The sequence below is a fragment of the Balaenoptera acutorostrata genome, chromosome 3 (genome assembly GCF_949987535.1).
Source record: "Balaenoptera acutorostrata chromosome 3, mBalAcu1.1, whole genome shotgun sequence".
NCBI lineage: Eukaryota > Metazoa > Chordata > Mammalia > Artiodactyla > Balaenopteridae > Balaenoptera > Balaenoptera acutorostrata.
Window position 1 is genome coordinate 180,664,020 of NC_080066.1, and position 10,133 is coordinate 180,674,152.

The window sequence follows — 10,133 nt, forward strand, 5'->3', positions numbered from 1 at the left end:
GGTGGGGGTGGATTGGGAGTTGGGATTAGCAGATGCAAACTGGTACATATAGAATGGATAAACAACAAGGTCCTACTGTACAGCACAGGGAACTATATTCAATATCCTGTGATAAACCATAATGGAAAAGAATATGAAAAATAATGTGTATATGTGTATAACTGAGTCACTTTGCTGTACAGCAGTAATTAACACAACATATAGTAATTCAACTATACATCAATAAAAAATAAATTTAAAAAAGAAAACAATAGTGCAGCCTTGGGGCGGAGTCCTGGTTCCCCCTCAAGGGATACACATAACAATATCTTGAGCCGTTTTGCAGATACTGAAGCTCCCACCAGGTGGGAGAAGTTAACTGTCTGCTGCCCACAAGCACGGAGACCCCAGACCAGTTGGAACCAGAAGGTTGATGATGCCGACTCCCACTTACCTCACCACCAACCAATCAGAAGATTGTCCACTAGCTGATCACGCCCTCTGTGAACCATTACTAGAAAACTCCTCACTACCCTCTCCAGGTTGGGACACAACAGTTTTGAGGGCATTAGCCTGCTGTGTCCCCCTTTGCCTGGCAAAGCAATAAAGCTATTCTTTTCTGCTTCACCCAAAACTCTGTCTACGAGATTTAATTTGGTATCCGTGTACAGACGCCAGATTCAACAGCAAGTCTAACACAGGCCTGGCACAGAGCAAATGTTCAATAGATGTTGTTGACTAATCAAGAAACATCATCAGCTGTCACCTGCTCTGTCATTCCTCTATGACAGGGGCAAGGCAATGATTTTCACTGATTATTGAGCATCTAGGACAAACTTTAATCATTGATAGGGAAGAATGAAACAGGCAGACTGACAGGGTGTAGAAGCCATGTGGCCTGTTGTTGGGGACCCAGAGAGGGGAAGGGCTTTGCCAAGATCACCCACTTGCTGGTGGCCACCCAGGGCTCTGACCCGAGTCTGCGGCTTCCAGCTCTCTGTGCCTCTATAGCTGTCTCTTGTGTCTAAAAGAGACCTTTGTAAAAGCTTTGAAATGATTGTACATACTCTAAGGAAGTACATTTTTTAAAATGTATTTATTTTATTTATCCTTTTTTTTTTTTTTTTTTGTTGGCTACGTTGGCCATTGCTGCACGCGGGCTTTCTCTAGTTGAGGTGAGCAGGGGCTACTCTTCGTTGTAGTGTACGGGCTTCTCATTGCGGTGGCTTCTCTTATTGCGGGGCACAGGCTCTAGGTGTGCGGGCTTCAGTAGTTGCAGCGTGCTGGTTCAGTAGTTGTGGCACACGGGCTTAGTTGCTCCACAGGGTGTGGGATCTTCCCAAACCAGGGATTGAACTGGTGTTCCCTGCATTGGCAGGTGGGTTCCTAACCACTGTGCCACCAGAGAAGTCCCAGAAGTGCATTTTTTTTTTTTTAAACGTTTCTTTAATTAATTAAGTAATTTATATTTATTTTTTTGGCTGTGTTGGGTCTTCGTTTCTGTGCGAGGGCTTTCTCCAGTTGCGGCGAGCGGGGGCCACTCTTCATCGCGGTGCGCGGGCCTCTCTCTGTCGCGGCCTCTCCCGTTGCGGAGCACAGGCTCCAGACGCGCAGGCTCAGTAGTTGTGGCTCACGGGCTTAGTTGCTCCGCGGCATGTGGGATCTTCCCAGACCAGGGCTCGAACCCGTGTTCCCTGCCTTGGCAGGCAGATTCTTAACCACTGCGCCACCAGGGAAGCCCCAAGAAGTGCATTTTTTAAAGTCCCCGGAACCAACTGATTTGTTGTAGCAAATTAGAAGCAACATCTGAAAAACCCTTCTATTTGTCTATTTTTCTTTTGTATTGTCTAACAGCTTTGACATAGTACATATCGTACAATGAAGCATTTCATTTCTCTTCCCCCCCTTTCTTTCCTTTTTTTCCAGAATCAACGGGCAAGAAGTCAGCTTCAGTACTGAAAGTGTTTTGCTCTCTCCTTGTCTGTGTGTACCAGGGCCCCGAGGCAAAATAAAAATGTAAAAAGAAGGTTGGAAAAAAGTTCAAGGAAATTGTCCAGGAGACAGACAAAAGAGAGAAGAAAATTAGAGAATCAACCCAGAAGGTCTGACCTCTGAAGAATGGTGTTCCAGAAAAAGAAAAGAGAGCATATGAAGTGAAGGAGGTGGTCAAATCTCCTTCAGGAACATTCATCAGAAATGTTTCATCAGGATGAAGGGACATGTTTCCAACTTGAAAAGTCCCGTGGGATGCCCAGCACAATGAATTTACCATTCATTCAACAAATACTTATTGAACACGTGCTACGTGCCTGGCACTGTTCTAGGAAGTTGGGATCCATGAATGGAGGCAGAGATCAGAGTGATGCTTCTACAAGCCCAGGGACATCAAAGATTGCCAGCAAACCACCAGAAGCTGGGGGAGGGGCATGGACCAGATTCTTCCTCAGAACCTTCAGAAGGAACCAACCCCAAGGACACCTTGATCTTGGACTTCTGGCCTCCAAAACTGTGAGAGAATAATTCTGTTGTTTAAGTCGCCCAGTTCGTGGTATTTTACTATGGTAGCTCTAGGAAACGACTAGAGTGTGCCTTTATTTTCATACCAAAGGATCCAACTTATAAGCAGAATGACAAGTTTTATAAGTTGAATTTAAAGCAAATGACTATTTAAAATCCAAGGTAGCGGCATGAGCCAAAGTCCCCCCCTCGGACATTTAAAAACCCGAGTAATAATACTCAATACCGTTTAATTCTGATCATGTATGTTTGCGTTTTCCTAACTCAAAGAATGAAAATTAGGGATTGTTTGTCTTGGAAGCCCTGTAAGATGGAGTGAGAATGGCCGGACAAGTTCAGAGACTTTTGGAGAATAGCAGTGGGTAAAGGCCCAAGCCCTCCGTCAGCACCGGGCTCCGAGGAGCCCAGGCGCCCAAGTGCGAAGCTGACTACGTAGATCTAGGGTGCCCCCTGCCGTCTATATTCAGTCACTGCGTCTCCCCAGCCTCGGGTCCTGGCCTTGGAATAGACTTGGCCAGGAGCGCCCCGCCCACTCAGGACACGCGGCTGGAACACCAGGAAGGAAGGTGATAGTGGCAGAGGCAATGCGGGAAAGGAGCTGGTTAGGTGAGGCCTTTCAAACGGCTGTTACTCTGGCTGCGGGATGGCCAGATACGGTACAGGATGCCCAGTTGAAGTTGAATTCCAGATCAACAACTAATACTGGTTGAGTACAAGCATGTCCCAAATATTGCATGGGACATACTTATTATGCTAAATTAGTTGCTAAATCTGGCAACCCTATCAGGGCTGGGCCAGAAGGGGACAGTGTGGACAGAAAGAAATAACTTTATCTGACTTGCTTTTTTGTTGTTGTTGTTGTTTGTTTTTGATGTGGACCATTTTAGAAGTCTTTATTGAATTTGTTACAATATTGCTTCTGTTTTATGTTTTGCTTTTTGGCCCCAAGGCATGTGGGATCTTAGCTCCCTGAACCTGCACCCACTGCACTGGAAGGTGAAGTCTTAACCACTGAACCGCCAGGGGAAGTCCCCATCTGACCTTGCTTTAAAGTGTAAGATAATTTTGGAATTAGCTCGTTCATCCATCTTGTAACTGAGCACAACCCTATGGGACCTTCCCGGGACAGACCCCTCCCCCATATCTTCTGCTCTAGGTCCTCTCGGAAGTACCTAGATAATAGATAATAATAGATAATAGATAATAGTATCTGATGCACATTTCCTGAGTTGTTTTACAGATGCTAAAAACCACCACCAAGGGGAAGAAATTAACTACTTGATGACCATGAGCATGAAGCCCCCAGACCTACTGGTGCCTAAGGATTGATAATGTTAAGCCCTGTGACACCATCTTGTTACTGCCATCAACCAATCAGAGAATTGTGCACAAGCTGATCACGTACCCTGCAACGCCCCTCCCTCACCTGGCCTTTAAAAATGCTTTGCTGACTCCCATCGGGGAGTTGGGGTATTTTGAGCACTCGCACTCCTGAACTCCTTGCTTGGTGCCCTACAATAAACGCTGTGCTTTCCTTCACCACAACTCGGGGTCAGTAGATGGGCTTTACAGTGAATGGGCGAGGGGACCCAAGTTTGGTTTGGTAACAATCCGATTCCTATTTATTAAACACATATTATTGCAGACAGAGTGCTAGGCTCTGGGCATTCAGCTGTAAGCAAAATGGACAGGATGCCTGCCGTCACGGGCAGCTCACTCTACCCCCTTGGCCTACATTTATCTGTCCTAATCAAGTGTCCCAGTCTCCAGGAACTTGCTCAACCCTCCACCACCAGCACAGTTTACTTACAGCACAGCACCTAAACCTTTCCACTCACTCTAACACCTGTCTTTGCTACACTGAGCTCCGTGAGGACAGGATTCGGTCTGTTTTGCTCGCAGCTGATTCCCTGGGGTTAGGGCATTGCCAGGGTGAATGAGAATGTTTTGACCGAGTGGCTCTTTGTCCGCACTTGGTTCTCCAGCCTTCCTGGTGGTGGGGTGAGCTACTTCACATCTTTTCAGTTAAATCTCTTCTGTTAAGATTAGCTAGAGTTGGCTTCTGCTGCTCGCAACAGGGAACCTTGATGAGACATCTGCCGTGGGAGATGGTTACCGCTTTTTGGAGTAATCAGACCAGAGCCGTGGACAGTGTGAAAAGCTGGTGCTCCCCTCCTGTACTCCTGGAGCGTCTGCCCCAGAAGCACAGGTGGCTAGGGCCTCTCAGAGACCAAGAGACCCCTGGGACATACAGGTGGGGGAATGGACATCTTTGAGTTTTGTCTTTCCAGCATTTTTTCTCCTTTTTTTTGCATACAGACCCTATGCCTTTGCAGTGGCTGTCATATTGCCCATTCTGCCCCTATTTTATGATTTATTCATGTGCTGAATAGCAAGAGAGGGCAAAATGACAACAATTTCCAGACATTCCAGAGGAGGGGGAAGGAAGAACTATGCCTTACCTACTTGAAGAAACACTGAGGAACCATTTTAAATGACATTTTCAATTACTGAAGGATATGCTTATAATAGAATATTAAGTACAAAAAGTAACATAAAAATTATATTCTTTTTAACAAGGTTGAATTGAATCTATATATATATATCTATATCTATCTATCTATCTATCTATATAGATAGATAGATATTTTTTAATACACCGTACAGTGAAAAAAGATTGGCCAGAAGGATGCCAAGTCTCCAGTAGCCGTTGTTTCGGGGCGGTGGGGAATTCGGTGGTTCTTTTGTCCTTTATCTGGTTTTCTGCATTTTCCAAGCTGTATTTAGCCTTGCCAAATGCTCTTGATACACGAAGTTTCCATGCTGCAAGGATTTTCAGAGATGACTACAAATTGCACTGAGTTGCAATATTGGAAAATCCTACTCCCGAATTAAGTTTTAAGAGCAGCTTGCATTTCCCCTGCGAAAGCCTCCGATTCGCTGTAAGAAGTCACCTCCCTTCTCCTTAAAGGCCCCAGGGTCTCAGTTGTTTCATCTGGCCAATGGGGACGACAACAGCCCTCCGCGGGAGCCGGCTGGGAGTCAGTGCGGTGACTCCGCCTAGAGGCGCTTGGCCAGCTCACGGCCCGGAGCAGGCGGAAAAACCTCGTAGGTGCGCCGGCGGCGGTAATGTGTCGAGTGGCCGGTTAGCTCAGTTGGTTAGAGCGTGGTGCTAATAACGCCAAGGTCGCGGGTTCGATCCCCGTACGGGCCACGAGTACGGCTTTTTTTCTTTCCCTCCCCCACGTTATGGGTTTCTTTTACAACTGTAACTGTCTTTGAAAAATATGCCTTTTGAGTGCTGTGCACCGCGTGCAAACAGGAGGGAGTCGCGGAATCATTCTGGACTCGGCCCGGAAGTTGGGGCAGGCTGCCGGTGGGGAGGGAGGGCAGCATCCCGCGCGGGCTCGGGCTGTGACTGGTTACCCCAAGTCCCGGCGCTTTGCAAGCCTGAAGCCCACTTAGGGTCTTGCTTTAGGATGCTCTCAGTTGCCACCACCGGTTGTTACCTAATGCAGAGCTTCTGAGGCCCCTCGGGGGGAGACCTCAGTTTTCTGGAGTTCTTAGAATTGAAAATCCAGGCTTGGAATTCATTCATTCCCCCCTTTTTTTGTTTTTTTTTTTTGCTGTTGTTTTGGTTTTTGTTTTTTGAATATGGAACTCTTCAAGAATTTGAGTGTCATCCTTGCGCGAGGGCCATGCTAATCTTCTCCGTATCCTTCCTATTTTAGTATATGTGCTGCCAAGGAGAGCACCATTCCACACATGTTAATGGAGAGCCTACTGCATGCCCGGCATCCTAGTCTAGGCAGGGAGCAGTAAATGAGAGACACAAATTCCAACCCACATGGAAACAGTGACCAGCCAATGACTGCCATGTTTTTAGTGAGGCCCTTCTGGTTGTGGAAGTGTAAGCAGATTGGGCATCAGGCAGGAGAAAGAGAACCAGGCATGGCTTTCTTGACATGAGAGAAGTCCTTTCAGGCCTAAGTCATTTTGTGATCTAAGCCTGGCCACAATGCTTGCTCTTGAACAGGTCTCAGTAACAATGATCTTAAGGGAACGAAAGAACAAACTGTTATTGAGCTAGAGAAGTAACAGTACCAAAGATAATAAATCAGTTGTAAAGACTCCCAGTTCTGTTTCAGTGGTAAAGATTAGCCAGAAGCACTTTCTTGAGCTATTTTGCAGAATTTAAACTTTCTTCACCAGATCTACTGGAACCTAAAGATTGATGATGTTGACCTTTTCTGACCCTCGTGATTTCAATCAACAACTCTGCCCCAGTTCTAGGCTGAATTCTCCTCTGCACAAGCCCCTTCATGAATATGCATATACCACCCAAGCCCCTTCATGAATATACATATACCACCCAAGCCCTTTCCACAGTTTTGCTATTTGGATTGACACCTCTTTGAGAGAGATCCCTGGTGTTCTCCTTACTCTCTGCAAGTAATACATCCTTCCTTCTCTCAATTTTTGGCTTGGTTGTCTTTTGGTTCCACACCCACCAAGAGGCGAACCCAGTTTTTGGGTAACAGAAGCATCTGGAAACCTCTTGCTACTTTTTTGTTTTTCAGAGAGCTCTTAGACTTCACGTTTCTTCCTCCTGGTTCTGCAGTGTGTAGCCAGAGGGCAGCTGGATGAATTTCTCACTCATAGTCCAAATCAGGCATTTTTAGTTTAACAAAGTCTAGCTTTTTAGGGTGAATGCCATATTATATCAGGGTCCAACTGTAACCGAAAGTGGGTTCTGGCTGCTCGCTGCTCAAAAGCCAATAAAGAGGCAAGGTTGGTGGAAAGGAAAGTTTGCTTTATTTCAGATGCTGACAGTGAGGGGAGGGGGGTGGCAGGGAGTGAGGCCGGACTCCTGTCCAAAGGCCAACTCCCCACCACCGACAACCAGTGGGCAAGAGCTTTTATAGACAGAGGGAGGGGCTACATGCAGAAACAGCACAGTCAGCTCTGACGGTCATCTTGAAATTTGCGGTGCTCTAATCAGCGTCATCTTGATTGTTTTCAGTACAGTTAATCTTCAGTTCCAGGGTCGGTTTGTTCCCATTTCTTTGGGGCCAATTCTCAGAATTGTGGCAGCTTCTGTCATGGCTACGGTCTGGTCATCATGTAGTTACTTTCTTCCACCTGGTGGGGATTTCAGTACCTACAAGACAGCTCCCAGGATACGGCTCAGAATACTATGTATAGCCCTTGAGGAGGAACTAAAGGTCCTTGACTTTGCTTTCTGACTAAACTATTATTGTTTTGTCCTGTTTGACTGTCTTCCTTTGCTTCTGTATTTTCTCACTTCTCTGGTTACACTTATTCTTTGGCTAAAGTTTTTCTACAGACAAAAGGCAGGCGGAGGACATGGCGGGGAAAGACCATAAAGTCCGGCTCCATTTCACAACCATGCTTGAAAAATCTCCAGTGAGAACATCTACTAGATCATTCATTCTTTTTTTTTTTTTTTCCCCAAGCCCTGCAGCTTGCCGGATCTTAGTTCTCAGACCAGGGGTTGAACCCGGCCCAGCAGTGAGAGCACTGAGTCCTAACCACTGGACCCTGAGGGCGCTGTTCTCAGCTTGTCACGGGGCCATGGGGGCAATCATTCATTCTTTTCTTAAATAGGTCTTAAGCTCTGACTTAAATCTGTAACGGCTCAAGGCTTAAAGCCACAGACCACAGGCTTAAAGCCGCTGGCAAGCGCTCAGTGTGTACTAAAAGTGCCCACTAAATGCCAGCTATGGGACCGTTGTTATTATGAACAGTTAGAAGGAGAACCTAGGGCTGCTGACCTCTAGAATAGACACCTGTACACTGGTTGCATTTCACACCTTGGATGTGTGTTACAGGCACCGTGTTAGATGTGGGGACCTTGCAGAGGAGAAGCCAGCCGAGGTTGCTGCCCTCAGAGCCCATACTTTCCTAAACAAGGGCTTGAAGGGGTCCAGAATACACCTCTGCGGCATAAAAATTATTTTGAGCAGAAGCCATTTGAGTTCCTGAAAAGCCTCATCTGCCTAAAGTAGAGCCTTCCAAAAGAACTCAAAAGAATTCATTTGTCATAAATCCCCAGGGAACAATCAGGCAAGACTGACTTTTATCACTGGAGAGGAGAAGCTGGCATCACACCTAAACAGGCATTGTCATAAAACTATCTTATCTCCCATCTACTCTAGGTAAGAGCCTATTTATCTTTCCTAAGTTGTTTGTTTTCCGGTAAGTGCCCTCTCCACCCATCCCCTCCCCTGTTAAGATAATACTATATAAGCCCCACATTCTAACTGCCTCTTTGAGTCACATTTTTCTGTGAATTCCTGTAGGTACATGAATAAAAATACATTATTAAAAACGGCCTTTTTTCTTGTTAATCTGTCTTTTGTCGGTTTAATTCACACTCCCCCAGAGACTGAACCTGAGAGGACAGAGGAAAAGTTTTTCCTCCCTGACAGGCTCAAAAAGATAAATGGGATACTGTGTTCTAGATGAGGGGCAGTTCTTGGCTTAGGGATCAGAGAGGATCTTTCTGACATCTGAGGATGGAAGGATGAGAAGGTCTTTCTAGCAAGAAAGAAAGGAAGAAAGAAAAAACAAAAGGATTAAGAAATTGAAACAGGGACTTCCCTGGTGGTCCAGGGGCTAAGACTCTGCGCTCCCAATGCAGGGGGCCCCCGGTTCGATCCCTGGTCGGGGAAATAGATCCCACATGCTGCAACTTAAAGATCCCGCATGCCTCAAGGAAGATCCTGCATGCTGCAACAAAGATCCCAGATCCTGAGTGCCGCAACTAAGACCCGGCGCAGCCAAATACATAAATATTGAGGGAAAAAAAAAAAAGAAATAAAGAAATTGAAACAAATTCCACAAATCTAATCTCCCCTCTGGCCAATCCTTAGTGAGGCTACTAATGATAGACGCTGCAGGGAGCATAGCGAATGCGAGAGTATTGACCATGATGATGATGACGATGGTGGTCCTGCGGAGAGAAAAATGATCAGAAAGTTCACTGGAAACTTCTCAAACACCAGCCTGGCCCCCAGCTGCCCCCACCATGAGCATCATGGCATTCACCATATTATACTGCAAATGCTGGTTTTGTCTTCCTTCTTCCAGCCTAGACTCTATACAGAGGGCAGCGATGATGACTCACCCAACAAGCGCTTAGTGTTTGTTGATCAATGGCTCTATTGCCCCCTTGAGACAGGTGCACGCACTAGCGGCTACAAGACACGCGGAATCAGGAGAGTAAAAGGCGGGGAGACTGGGAAAGGATGGGCCGAAGAAGTGGGGGCGGTAGAGCTGCGGACTGAGCTGTGAAGAGGGGTGGGGCGGTTCATTCGCTCGTTTGTTCATTCATTCATATTCGTCCATCATTCATTCCCTGAGCGTGCACCGCTGGACACTGAATGAGTAAAACTACACCCTCGAGGTGCGCCCCGTCTGGGTGAGTGGGTAGGGAGGAGGGGGCCGGCATGGAAACAATTTCGGGGTTGGGGAGCACACTTGTTAAAAATGCACACTTTGAGGGACCTCCCTGGTGGCGCAGTGGTTAAGAATCCTCCTGCCAAGGCAGGGGACACGGGTTCCAGCTCTGGTCCGGGAAGATCCCACATGCCGTGGGGCAACTAAGCCCGTGC

The 10,133-nt window shown here is 46.7% G+C and overlaps 2 non-coding genes across 2 annotated transcripts; one reads left to right on the forward strand and one right to left on the reverse strand.

Moving 5' to 3' along the window:
* Window positions 1-5,636: 5,636 nt before the first annotated feature.
* TRNAI-AAU (transfer RNA isoleucine (anticodon AAU)) lies at window positions 5,637-5,710 on the forward strand. Its single transcript has one exon. It is a non-coding gene; the product is annotated as a tRNA-Ile (tRNA).
* A 434-nt stretch (window positions 5,711-6,144) lies between these two features.
* On the reverse strand, window positions 6,145-6,251 carry LOC114237283 (U6 spliceosomal RNA). The gene has a single exon (XR_003622979.1). It is a non-coding gene; the product is annotated as a U6 spliceosomal RNA (small nuclear RNA).
* Between the last annotated feature and the right edge of the window lie 3,882 nt (window positions 6,252-10,133).